Here is a 15,236-nt window from a genome sequence, read left to right on the forward strand (position 1 = left end):
CTGGTCACCTTACACTAGTGGGTACACAGGCACAGCTCAGCTGCTTAAACAGCTTAACAACAGCTTCAAGGCTGACTTCACCAAATTACTTGCTGATTGCAATTCCAACACCAACCTACTTCAGAGTTAAATAAAACAAGTCATTGCTTTTTCTGAAATATTATTTTTAAAAATGTGCTATATATTCTGCAAAAAATTGCTATATATTCTGCTATATAGTCTGACTGCAGCAATAATTTAAACAACAAGGAAGGAATAATGTATTACCCATTTATTTTTTTAATACTAGTTTCCACAATTGTTTTTCAGTCACCATTATTTCTAGGGCTCATGAAAATTTTGAGAGATTTATTTAATAAAATATCTATCCCATCCTGTTTGTTATGCTAAGGAACCTTCAATTCCAAAAAACTAAAAATGAAGCATAAATATCAATGCATTTAAGCCATCCTTGCTAAAACCATGGTGAAACTGCAAGCTCTGCTTTTGCAATAAATTATGCAGTTTAAGTATAATAATAACATTCAACTATAACTTTCCAGAACATGTCAACTAGAAAAATACACTAATGCTGTTCAAGTGCTTGTCCAATCTAGGGTTTGATCCGAAATTCCTTAGCAATCTCCACAGCCCCAAGTAAAAACATTCCTAGAGACACCCTCCACTTTTTTTTTTCTTTTTGCAGGCAAGACTCTTTGCTGTTAAGGCAGGATGAGGAAAGTCAGTGTGATGCAGCTATTGTTGGGAATGCTGAGAGTACACGGTGGCTACATTATTAGCTGCCTTATAGCACCATGAAGAGTGTTCTTCATTTGTAATACAAGTTGCTTACCAGTCTTTACACAAACCTACCCCCATCACAGATAGTCATTTTGTTAGCTGAACATAAAAGATCTCTAGAGCGTATCTTCATGATTCATGATTTATTCAATCCAATGTGAGATAATTCTTATAATTCTTTTTCACCATATATGGTATGCCATTAGACAACAAAAGAACTCATTACTGTAGGGCTTATGTTTGCTCAAGTGGAATACTGAAGTGGGAATCGTTGCCAACAGTCAGTCTGTGTTTAAAGTGCACAGCATCCCATAAGGAAATGCCCATTCTCTGAAACAAAATAAGTGCTTTAGAATCTTGGTCTTCCCAGGCCTTTGTTAATTTGACCCCTTTACTACCTCTGTATCTTTTTTCACATTGCACAAGGAATTCATACTGCACAACCGAGATTAAAACCTCCCCCAGTAGACCTTTTACAGTACGTTAGGCATTTCCCCCCGTATGTATTTGCGAAAAAGTAGTCTGAATACAATTATATGAGAACAATATATTGCATTTTGATATATTCAAAATATTAGCCAATAAACATACTCAATTTTGATATGACTGTGCAGGGTGCTATTCTGTCTAAATCCAAAAGGCAAATGTTTATAAGGGGCTGATTCATGCACACAGCAATAAAATAATATGTTGATTCATGCTGGTTTTATGGAATTATTGTATGGCATGATATTAAAATGATCTTCAAGCAGCACTGCATGCAAACTAAGCACAAAATACAGCAAGCATCAAGATGGAGGAGCAGTAAAATACAATGGGGGGACCCTCCTCAGGTTACGCAATGACATCCAGGGTATCCCACCCTGGGGGATGGACAGCTGCAGAGATGGGGGGAGGGATTATACCACCAATCTTGTCTTATTCCCTTTTATGTTTGTTTTGTTGTTTGTTATGGGATATGGTTTTATCATGTTTTATGGGGGGGGGTTGCCATGAGTCCCCAGAGAGCGGTGAGCTAAAAAACAAAGGATAAATAAATAAATAAATATAATAAAATAAATACTGTTGTCTTGGCTAAAAGGTATGTGACAAAGGTGCGTCTTTAAAAGTGTGAGACTTCTCACGGTTGGCCCTATTGCTCTTTTACTCATCAGGGCCAGATTTTTTTTTAAAGCACATCTATTACTTTAGACAAATGTATTAATAAATTCAAACACAATGGGTTGGATTCAATCATTTTTTCTGCTGCTAAAAAAGACAGGGGGGGAGCACTGGGGATCACGAGAACCTGCATGAACAAAGGCTATGTTTGACGGGGGAAGGAATCAGGAAAGGGATGGACCAAGATTTATTTATTTATTTATTGCATTTGTATACCTCCCTCCCCTAAGGCTCTTAGAGGCTGAATGAAAAAGCTGGCTGGATCCAGCTATGTGCCTGGATCATTTGGGGGGAATAGAAATGTTTTATTTCTTTCTAGCTTGCTTTAAGATATCCAGGGACTAGGAACCCATACAGGATCCAGATACCTTACATTTATCTTGGTAGCTTATCAGTGGACGAAGATGCTAGTCTGCTTTCCTCTGCTCTACATGGCCAGAGAAATGTATGAGAGCCAACAACTCCAAAGGATTTGGCTGACATTTAGAGGCCAGTACAGTTTAACCTCTACTGATCTTCCTCCCCTCCGTCTGTCCTCCTAAGCTGCAAGTCGTTGGGTGATCAGTGTCCATGACTGAGTGCCCAACCCTGCTTTCAAAGAATCCTACTCCTCTCCTTCCTTTCTATCATTCCATTGGCATAGCACCCTCCTCCCACCAAAAAGCTTCCTATCAGTGGACTGGCTCACTGAAAGTGCAATGTTATGTGGGCACACACACATGGAGTAGTTATCTCCCTCCTCGCAGCCCCAATTAAATTTTTCTAGCCAGACTAGGGGTTTGGTAACAAAGCATGTGCACATAGTCAGCTTCATGAATTAGTAACTCATGCATAGACTGAGATCTTCAAAAGGAAAAAAACAGAACAGTATTTTAACTTAAAAGCACTCCTATCATCTAAGAACACAAAGGCATGGGAATATATATTTGAACAAGGCTACAGATGTTCCAGAAACTAAGAAAAGAACCAAAAACAAAGCACAAACTAGATTTCTCCAGGCCCTTATTTGACCTTGACATTTCACCATGAGAAATGAGCACATGACTGCTGTGACTTAGAAAATTGAGATTGGTTAGGCCTGCACCTTTGGTTTGCACTACTTATAAAAAAAATCAGCTGAAATTTTTAACTCTTTCATCCTCAACTGTTTGATATACCCTGAAATGGGGGCTAGTTCCCAACAGGAGGCAACTAACCAATCATCTCATGTTGTGCACGGCTGCTTTTTAACAATACACCCCCATATTAAAAAGCAACCTATCTTGCTTCTTCTTGGCCGTATGGCAAGTTGTCCCTCCATCCATCATGATATACGTATGTAACAGTGACGGTCATGGACTTACCTGGGGCTGCTTTTGTGGCTGTGGGCCCCCCACCCCACCCAAGCACCACAATGGCAGCAAACAGCTGTGATGATTGGCCACAACTACAATACAGGCCAGCCAATCAGGCACCTTGGCAGGCTGGGATTGGGAAGGGCTTTCAGGAGGACCTGGAAGCCAGAGTTTTCATTGTGATCTAACCTGTCAGGGCCTCTGTGTAAATTTGCTGGAAGTGTTTTTTTTTCTTCATAGATTATACACTGGAATCTCCTCCTCAATCTCTTCTCAGTAGTGGCACTTAGACCTTGCTTTCTCCAGAACTACAGCAGAACCTTCACTTCAACTCTCAGTAGGGAACTCACTGAGAATTTAGCAGCCACCTCCTCGCAGGGCCCACTGATCTTTGGTGGGAAAGACTTCTGAACCCTGGTCAAAATAAAAGAGGCCCACAAGGCTTTATTTGTGCAGCTCCTTGCCACGTTCCTACAAAAGAGTTCTGCTGGGGCTAGATGACTAGCCGCTCCCCAACAGAGCTCCACTATGATCCAGCAGCTAGCTATGGCTTAGCCAAACACATGCAGCCAGGGTGGTTGGCTGGATCATGGATCAGGATACCTGGATCATGCTCCTCACCAGCAAGCAGCACTGTAGAACCGGAAAACATTACAGCAAAGCAAAAGAAATAACAAATCGTGAGGCCGAATTAGAAGCACAATGAAGAAAAGTTGTTTAAAGGAAACACAATAAAGAGACTTTTTATCTACCCTTTCTTCATTGCACTCCTAAGACATGGATTTGGCTACATGATCTGTTGTTTCATTTGCTTTGCCTCTCCAGCAAGCCACAGGTACCCACTGTAAAGTTGTTAATGACCCTGGGGGCAGTTACTGTTGGCCAACCCCTCTGGGTTCCTACAGGATTTGGAGAGCAGAAAGGAATTCAGATTGAGACCAATTTAGGTATAAAAGTTATTTTATAAAATGTTACACCATCCTGATAAAGAAACAGAGCTGCCCAACAAATCACTGACTCTTAAATAAGAACATAACTCTATCTAGGGTAGACCCGCTTCTAGAGCTGGTAGGAGCCACTATTCAGGAGAGTGATATACAAATCTAATATATAATAGTAATAATATTCACACATGCTACTACCACAACCACATTTGAGCTGATGTCCTACTATTGCAGTGTATAAATGAACATTAGTTTTCAATGTAGTTTCTAAATGGATTGATGATGGCCATGAAAAAAAGGATTTTAACTTATTTTCCTAATTATTTCAACCTTCCTGACAATGTAGAACCATGTACTAGCTTCCTGATGATCTATGAACTTCAACCTGAAGTCCTCTGCCCATCCCCCCCCCACACACACACACACCGCATAGAGCTATATTTAGAAATTTCTTTTTTCTTTTTTGAATCCTGAAGCAGGAAAACTAAAGGTTCATTTGCTTAGAAATCCAGAAATGCCTGTTTAAAAAGCAATTTCTTCATGTATCTGCTTTCCAGCTTCAAAGAATATATGTTTACTGGGGGCCAAGCCCATTGCATTCAGGAGTACACCGGGCGCTAGATTAGGGGGGTGGAGTGGAAGAACTCTGCAGAAGGCCTCCCCCTCCCCCCAGGACCAGGAAAGGCTGCAGGCAGCTGTTTTGGAACTCACCAGCAGAGGCAGCTCTCACATGGCAGGGATCTGCAGCCTCCAAGCCTCAGGGGGAAATGAAAGGAGGAGGGGGTGGTCAGGGGTACGGGACAGAAGGCAATTGGTTGGCCACTGGACAGACAGGCAAGCTGGTTGGAGGAAGAGGCACTAAGGGGTGGGACAGCTGCCCTGAGTGGGTGTTAAGCACTGAGTGGCACTTAAGTCATGAGACATGCTCCTCCTCCAAGGCCTTACCAGAAATATTAAGTAGAACAGATTCTCTATCATGTTGCTCAAATTTACTCACTTCTCCTTGCTCCCTTCTCACAAATTCAGAAAAGGATGTTTCCACTTTTGTGACTAGGCTCTTCAACTCCATCACTGAATTGGTAAGAATGCTGCGGAAGTCATAAGACTTCTTTCCAAGGTTGTACAATGGCAGGAAAACATGTTTTATCTGCTGCAGATGCTGCCTCCAAATATCAGCTCCATCTCTCTGCGGTTTCTCTCCATCATCCTTCTTGACACAGCTGTGATTATTTATTTGTTCTTCTCTCTACTAAGAGCAGTGGGGAGTAATTTAGCAACTTAACCTTTACACAGATTTAGAACAAATGAAAATAAAATTACATTGGTTTGGAGAACAGACACAGTTTAGGTTACTGAAGGACTATTTGGAAGAATATGCGAGCTGTCCCTGCACCCCTGCTCTTGTAGACAGCTTTAATAGCTCAAAGTATATATTTTTAACATTTTAGTAAAACAATTTGATTGAGTGAATGGCCTCTTAAATGTCATGAACTATTTTGCTTTGCTTTCTTGTCAACAGGGCTGCTATCCAATTAAGGTTATTGTATTTAATTATTTATAAAGGTTTTTAATTAAGTTGTCATTAATTCACAACTTTCCCCAATGCTGTAGGAGCTGGCTGCCAGATCACATCAGGGAAGGGAGGTATGGAATTCTGCATCAACCTTTCCTAATCCTTGCTCTCTAACCTTTCAATCCAGCCTTCTTGCCTTTGTCTTCCACTTGCTGAAGGCTCCAGATCTCAGCTACTATGACAGATTTCTCTCCAGCTAAGCCTCTTACAACAGCAATGGCTTTGAAACAAAGTTTGAATCCAGTGGCACCATTAAGACTGAAGCTGTTCAGAAGCTGGCTGCCAGTTCACAAAGGAGAAGGATGTGTCCTCTCCACCCCCTACCTTCCCAGTAAAAACAGTCTTTCATGTTACAATGCAGCAGCACAGAAATGTGATAACCTTATTTTTTAAAACAAACAAACACCTGGGGTGGAAAGGAGGGGGGAGGTGATAAAGGGCATGGAATCTTGAAAAGAAGGGGCACAATTAAAAGAAAGATGCAAGCACGCACCACTTGTTTCAGGCTGGCTATGCTCCCAAGATGCACAGCAGATAGAAGAGGGGAGTGCTAAGACACCTTCCCAAGGAGAGGGGGAGGGGGAGGGGGAAGAAGGATGGCGACAAGGAAAGGGGCATACCCAAATGACTCAAAATAGCAGATGTGGCTAAAAATCCAAAATGCACACATTTTCACATTGAATAACCCAAAATTAGACCCCATTAGACACCACTTGAAAAGATGAAATCGGATCTTATTGGGATTCCTTTGCGGTGGAGCAAATCAAGGAACAATTTGGGTCTGCACCTGAAGACCCGGCTTTTAGTGTGGAAATGGACAAAAAAGTCAGCACTTTAAAGATGCAAACTGAACAATATCATTTGTGCAGAAATAGTCATAGAGTGGGGAAGGCAAGAAAGTCATATTCTGTGGATGGACATCCTTGTGCCTCTATAAAAAGCCTGGCTGATCTAAATCATTGTAATCTAGCATATATTCCTATCTCAAATAAAACATCAATTTAACTTGCTGTAAAAAATGCCCCCCCCCCTTTTGTTCCTGGTTCCCTTCAGAAACAAGATCTTGGAGGTGTTTCATGCTGTAAAGGTGGGGTGGAATGGGGTGGAATGTTCCATAAACAGAAATCCTTGTGCCTCAGAAACAGTAGGCTGGATCCAATCAAACATCTCTGTAAATCAGATATTATCTTGGTTATCAGGAGGAATCATGAGATGGGGCAAACTCTTACAATACTTTCCTGGGTACCCCCCCACCCCCCAAAAAAACAACAACAATGCCAAAATCAAAGGTTCTTTTGTACCTCAAGTACTATTTACATACATTTGTGTGGCATCTGACAATATTCTGGGGACATTTATTATAGTAACAATGGCAATGTCCTAAGAGGACTAAGTTATAGAGCCAACATCTCTATGCATTGTGTTTAAAAAGTGCAGTCAAGGAAGGCATCAGCATGCAGCCTGATTCCATGTGTTATGCTTTTGCCATGTACAGTTCTGATGTCATAACAATATTTTATACTTTTAACTTGTATTGACTTAATCACTTAACCTGCCTTTCCATTGGCTGTTTCCTGTTCAGCTGCATATCATTGTGGTCTTTGATGCTGTATGAGCATTTGGTCCATTGTTAACTGATTAGCATAGGTGTGAATGTAGCTAGCTAGACTGGGGTTTATGAGGGGGCCGGGTTTGAAACTGTGGGAATGTCCACCTTTCTCATCGTCTTTGGGACTTTGCTGGTGCCTGCATTTGTCCTGGCCATTTGGCCTTCACACCAAAACTGTTGGGTGGAGGGTAAATAAGAGGAATCTAGAGGTAGAATCTTTAATCCTAGAAAGAACCTTGTGATGATTAGTTCACTATTATTTCAATAAAGAGATTTTTCTTCAATTAATTCTGCCTATTGGGAGTAATTGATAGAATCTCACAGAATTAAGTCCACTCAAGCTCAGCTGGGCTCAGTTTGTAGTAAAGATATAATATTTCTGGAAATACTGGACGCATTGAATACCATTTTTTATTGAGAGGCATAAATACTGAAGCAAATTGAAACATATGCAGTATTGACTTTCTTCACAAACCCAAACTTATTTTATTGCTTTAATAATAGAAAATGCATTATTTATAACCTAGCATGAAAAATTTCACTATTTGGCATCTTTATGATACTTTTAACAATACAAATGCTTTAGCTTTTTACAAGTAAAATTGCATATATACCCAATGCTTTAAATTAAAGTACAACAAATTACCACCCTAATAGTGTGATCGTAAAGAAAGTTAGACCATTCTAAGTCTATTAGTTTCAGTGGAGTTAGAAAGCTATAAGATTGCTTTGTTAAACAATTATGTTATGTTATGTTAAACAAAGCATAAGATTGCTTTGTTAAACAATTTTTTCACACGCATTTTACTTTTTGCTATCTGAATGATAGTGAAATATAAAAGTTGGAAACAGAAAACATAAATTTTGTAACAAACCAAAGAACAGGGAAATACTTGCCTATTAATTTGGGATAACGCTATAGATTGTCATATTCAGATCTTCATACCATACACTTTGAGTGAGTAAAACCATGATTTAAAAAGGTTTTCATTCATTCCAATAGAGAAAACGATTGCAAGGAATTTCCCCCTCTGGTATGCTCAAAATTTCCAATTTGTTTGCTGGGGGGGGGGGGATTAAGTGAGGGAAATACTCCCTCTTCTCCCGATCTTCAATTATTTTCTATGTTTTCGGTACTGTGGCTGCAATTTTATACTATCAATCATTTTAGTGAACATTCAAAATTCTTTATGCCAGGTTTCACAGCTTTTCAATTTACAAAACAATTGTGATTCAGATGTTTTGTAAATTTAAAATGTTGCTTTTAGTACAAAACAACAACAACCCAACCAAATCTACTCAGTACCCTTTAAGAGCCTAATGCATAGCCACACCTCTACAGTTCTGGGTAATCTCTGTCATTCCTAGTACTTTCCTGTTGTGCTCCTTCTAGCAGTTTTGTTGTTGTTAAGTTCTGTCAAGTCGTTTCTGAATCATAGTGTAATTCTGAACAAAGGCCTGCCAGCGGGCCTGAGATCTTCCCTTTGATTCTATCCACCCATCTTATTGTTTGTCTACCTCTTCTTCTGCTTTCTTCAAACTTACAAACAAAACACTTTTTTCTAATCCATCATTTGCATACACTATATGACCAAAGTATGAGAGTTCTTGTTTCGTTGCCTCAAGAGGGCAGTTGGGTTTAGCTTGGGCCAGAACAGATCAGATTGATTTCTTTTTCTAACAATTAGAAACAACACTTTCAGCAGTCCTGAGCCACAAGCTGGAGGCCCCAAAACACAGCATTGGAGATGGACAGTCTTTGGGCCCCCATGCACGATTGGCTGAAAGGGTCTGGGCATCTCTGCAGTCTTTATAGAGATATGAGACATAAAGGTTTCATAAAAGGTAAAGGTAGCCCCTGTGCAAGCACCGAGTCATGTCTGACCCTTGGGGTGACGCCCTCTAGCATTTGCATGGCAGACTCAATACGGGGTGGTTTGCCAGTGCCTTCCCCAGTCATTACCGTTTACCCCCCAGCAAGCTAGGTACTCATTTTACCGACCTCAGAAGGATGGAAGGCTGAGTCAACCTTGAGCTGGCTGCTGGGATCGAACTCCCAGCCTCATGAGCAGAGCTTCAGACTACATATCTGCTGCCTTACCTCTCTGCGCCACAAGAGGCTCTTAAAGGTTTCATAGAGCAAGCCATAAGCAGACATTTCCCCTTTTTTGGCTGGGAAAAATCTCCAATTGGATTTGTGTTAAGCACATATACCTTGCAATCAAATGCATTCTTCTTTTAATTAATTCGGTGTACTTCAAACTGCAGTATCATGTATGTTTACGCGAACTCACCCAAATTAACGTCCAAGATAAGCAGCATTGGGCTTTCATGGAAATAAACTCCATTGAACTCAGCTGAACTTAGGTGTGAGTCAAAGCACCCCTGATTCCTCCCAAGGAATTGTATAGTGGTCATTCCATCTTGCATGTGTTGCTAATTGAGCCTTTCTGCCTACATGGCTCTTATGATCGTCAGAGGCAGAGTTAGGAATGGGATAACTGGCTCTTTATGAAAACCTGTAGCCTGCCAGACGGAAAGGAGAAAATCAAGAGTGAAGGAATTTTCTAGAGGATTCCAGCAAGAAGAGGTCCTGATTGAATTGTCATAATTACCTGATGCCAGTTGGCAAAAAAGCTAGGTTTTTTTAGGGGAATCTGAGGGGCTAAAGGCCTCGGCTAGGGTATGTTCCCATTGCAATGGACAGTGACACCGAGAAGGTTTGAGCTATGACCTTTGATTTTGGGATTGTAAGATTATGCTACCTAATTCAGATTTTAAATGTGTTACATAGTTAAACTAATTTTTTTTGTTTCCTTTACTGTATGATTGTAGAATGGTGCAATGCCTAGAGATAAAACTAAGAGCCACCGTGGTGTATTGGTGGCATCTAAACCAGATTTTATTCCCTGCTTCTCCACATGCAGCCAGATGAGTGACCTTAGGCTTGTCACAATGCTGATAAAGCTGTTCTGACCAAACAGTATTGTTACTACTGTATTGTTATCGTATAAATACTGAGTTATCTGTATTTTTCCTGTTTTATGTAAACCTCCCTGAGCCTTCTGGGAGGGCGGTATATATATATAATAAATAAATACATAAATAAGCCACTTTGAGAATCCTTCTGGTAGAGAAAAGTGGCATGTAAAAACCAACTCATCTTCTTCTATTTAAAGGTTATTCAAATATACTATATATATACTATATATTTTAACAAAATCAGAGTCCAGTGGCACCTTTAAGACCAACAAAGATTTATTCAAGGCGTGAGCTTTCAAGTGCAAGCACTCTTCCTCAGACTATATAGTGCTTGCACTCAAAAGCTCACGCCTTGAATAAATCTTTGTTGGTCTTAAAGATGCCACTGGACTCTGATTTTGTTTTGTTGTGCTTCTTCAGACCAACACAGCTACCCACTTGAATATATATTTTAAGATTGTTTTCTTGTGTGCACTAGCTCTTGGGAACCCACACAGTTCAACCAAGGAAGCCTTGACATTAGGCCTGGTCTAAACATGCAGCAGATGTGTTGGTCAAATTCTGAAGTTGCAAAATGGACTATATCACATCAGATTACAAATACAGGAATCCTACTTTTGAGTGTACTCTTGTATAAGTATTCCTTTTAGGCACAAAAATAATAAGCAAGAAACAAGCAAGCCTGGATCCATTCTGTCTGATGTGTTCAGTTTTTATTTATAAGTGGTGGTTTGTTTATTTTTTTACATAGGAAAATTTTAAAGAATATAAGCTTCCTCCGGCTGCAACCTTTAGGAGGACAACTAATTCTACCACCTCAGGATTCTACTTAGTTTTTCTGATGTATGTGTGAAATATGCACAGCACTGGGCAGCCAGGTTGCACAACTATATGAAAATATTCACTGCTATAACTCAACAAGGACCGGTGTATTTGTTCTGATATGAATAATTCAATCAATGTGTCTGTTTCTGAGTTGCAGCATAAAGGATGTGATTGACAGAGCTGCAAAATAGAGCTAGGGGCAGGATGGGGTAGGGGTGGGGATTTCTTTCCAAACATGAAGTCCTGGGGTTGCATTAAAAAATGAAATAAAAATGGATAGAGTTAAAAACCAACAGTGTCTATCACTTTAAGGAAGGAAAGCCCACTGAACTCTCATTGGCTGTTGAAAAATGCCAGGCAACAACAATCTTGCCAGGTCATCAAAGCTTTGCCTTGAGGATGGGACAGGAATGGACTGGGAGGCTGAAATAGCACTGGAAAAAGGCCACCTTCATGTCCCCGATATAGAAAGACTTGCCGTGGACAAGCTCAGTGGCTACTACCGGGATCTTACTACACATACAACTAGGCCTGGCCCAATAATGGCAGCTGCTCAGATGGGCCTGACCACAGTGCAACATTTGCCAGACTTTGTTCAGGCAGAGGTTGTCAAGGGTAGGAAAGGACGGAAAGCTGAAGACATAGGGGCAGATAAAGTTACATTAGCTGCTAGGTGTGAATGCAAAAAGGAAGCAGGACAAGGGGAGAGACTTTGGAAGCTGCCAGGAAATGGGAAGGAAATAATGTGTGTGTGTGGAAGACATGCCCCTTGCAAGATCTTACAGATCTGCCACAGGTAAATATCTAATAGAAAACAGGTTGTCCCCTGTGTGGAGGATACGAACAGAAAAACGGGGATATTCATTGATGTGGAAGGCGTTTTTATCTATCAGATTTATGCCCTGGCTGTACAGAAAAATACATGAATGGAAAATGCTCCTAAGGGAATGAAATGTTAATAGCAGCTGTGCATTGGCTAAATGAAAAAGGAGGGGAGAAGTCAGCCTGCCCTGAAAAACAGAGAATCTAAGAGATATAGAGGTTCAAATTGTCCCCTTTCCCCACAATTACCTTCACAAGATAGCTTGCAGCTGTTATAGAAGTAAAACTGTTAAAATTTACAATGCTAATGTGTACTTTTGACAGGGAAAGAGTACCATTTTTAAATGAAGGAGTTTTGAAATTAATATTTTGAATATTCTTACACAAATTTAAATACAATTTAATTAGTAAAATACAGGAAATCTGACAAAACAGAAGCAGTCATACAAACAAGTCTGAAGATCTTCACCACTTCTGTTAAAGTAAATTACACATTTCACATTTAGCTTATCATTTTGAATGCGATTGTCAAATGCTATAGTCACATTTGTACAAAGTACAAACAAAAAGAACATGTCTGATTAAAATGTTATCAGTCTTTCAAATTAATAATGAAACAGCAAATATTTACATAAATCAATTAAGCGAAAAGAAACTTAGAAATTCTACAATTATTCATATTGGTGGAGGAAATTAGAGACTAAAATAGCTAAAGGATAAACAAGCAACAGCTGTATATTTGCCCAATAGATGAATAATTGTTGCCAGCATTATTTCTTAATTTAACAGCAAGAGCTGATCAATCATAAATTAGTCAATAAGAACATTATTACTGTCTTCCTTGATATTGACCAAGCCCCTACTGACATGCAGAAATTATTTATTTTAAAATATTTTACTTTGCTTTTCTCCTGTACTCAGTACTTGATATCATAAAATAACATGAGTTAAAAGAAAAAATATTGAAAATAGCTTCTCAATTAAAAATGATTGGCTTTACACAGTTTTCCAATCATTTGGGAAGCAAATGTCTTTCCCTCCATTCAGCCAGGCAGTTTGACTGAAGGAAATGTCTGAAGGACTCCCAAGTTGATACCAGCACCTTGTACTGAGTGGAAAGTGGCAGCCAATGCATGTGTTTCCAGGTTAGGGCAACATATATGAAATGCTTAATTCCAATTAACCATGCTAGCACATTCTGAATCAACTTCAATTTTGCTGTCAAACAACAAATCCAGTATTAACAAACAGCATTTCTCTTCCAAGATCAAATATTTTGGTAAATTTCAGGGATCTTTTATACCTTGCACTGAAAGAGGAAATTCATTTGGAAAAGGATCAGATATACAACTGTTGCATTTGTATTTATCTTGCAGACAAAGCTCACAGATTCTATGTCATGTTGTGACACTGAAGCTTACCCACTAATTTCTTTATTACTAATCCCTCAACTGAACTGAACAAAAACTCTTGACAAAAAAATTGAACAAAAACAATCCCACACTAAAATGTTGGTCCTGCAAAATATAAGATTACGCTTACGCATTTTATCAGCTTTCAAAAATGAAATGGACAATTCCTGCTTTGCTTGAACCATTTGGGCTGAGATGATAATTAGACTTCAAAGCCAACATGTTCCTCCTCAGTCTCCTCAGCACAGCTTCAAAACACTCTTAGAAGACAACTACCTCTGGACACTTATTTAAATTGACATATAGCTGGGTGCCACCAGCATATTGATAGCAAAACTTTGGATGATCTCAGCAAATGGTCCTACATAGATAATAAGTATCACAAAAAACCCACTAGGTTTTTGGAGGAGAGAATTCTACATGAGAACTTCCAGGCCACAGACTGATTGGTATTAACCACTTCCTACACAGAAAGATGATCAAATATCAGTGGTACATTCCAGAGCTGGTTCTTATATGCTGCTTTTCTCTACCAGAAGGAGTCTCAAAGCGGCTTACAATCGCCTTCTCTTTCCTCTTCCCACAGCAGATACCCTGTGAGGTGGGTGAGGCTGAGAGAGCCCTGATATTCCTGCTCGGTCAGAACAGCTTTATCAGTGCTATGGAGAGCCCAAGGTCACCCAGCTGGCTGCATGTGAGGTGGTGGTGGAGAATCAAACCCAGCTCACCAGATTAGAAGCTACTGTGTATATCCTGTGCATGGCAAAACAAATTACGCACATATTAAATTACACAATATAACTATGAATATGCAATCTGTAGGTATGTTTTTTTATTAATTATCTGTCCAGACATTGCTTGAAAACTGGCAGTGAGGGGGAGCTCACCACTCCTTAGGCAGTTGATTCTACTGCCTGTGATTTTTCCCCAATATCTAACCAACATTGTGGCCTATCCCCTAGCACTACTGAACAGTTAGCCCTTGCATACCTGGAATGAGGGAAAGGGATTTCCTCTGTCTCTTCTCATTTGTGTTCCAGCATGAAGCAAGTAAAATAGTGAAATTGCTAAGGTGGACAGCAAGCTGACCACAGAGAGACAGAACTGCAACAACCATCACCTCACTGGGACTAGCTTGCTCTTTTCCCAGGGGGCTACCATTGTGGTAGCAAGGGTGATTTTACTCTCTCTACTTTGAACCCAACATGGTCTACTCCTGGTGGCCTGCAGGTGCTGAGATGATAGTGCAAAGGCTATAAAAAAGAGGAGTGATGGAGAGGATGGGCCTTTTATTTCCACCCCTGGAGCAAGGCTCACAGCTCAGGAAGGCTTACAGCATAGCCACCCTTAGGTCCCTCTGCTAGAAGATCTTTCAAGGTTTGTGAACCATTTCCCAACCACAAGCTCAGTTTTACGGAACATGGGGTGAGAGCCACAGTGGGGAAATGGTGCTCACAAGAGTTTCAGGTGGCATCTCAGAGTAACACAAGAATCCCAAGCTGCTGTGTGTATATCATTGAAATCATACATTTCTGCAGTACCAGCAGCCTCTTTATACAAAGAGCACAAAAGTCATATTTTATACACCAGTAGAATACCAGGCAAGTGAAAGGTTGTGGTTCAGAGGTAGAACATGCAGAAAGCTACAGGTTTAATCTCTGGGCATCTTCAGTTGCAAAGATCAAGTAAATTTAAGTTCAGAAGCACCTTAGTGACTGTTCCCCAAGATATATGTTTTCAAGAATCAAAGCTCCTTAGAATAGCAGTGGAGCTTTGAGGGTTTTTTAATCCCAG

This window comes from Paroedura picta, chromosome 10, assembly GCF_049243985.1.
Source record: "Paroedura picta isolate Pp20150507F chromosome 10, Ppicta_v3.0, whole genome shotgun sequence".
Taxonomy (NCBI): Eukaryota; Metazoa; Chordata; class Lepidosauria; order Squamata; family Gekkonidae; genus Paroedura; species Paroedura picta.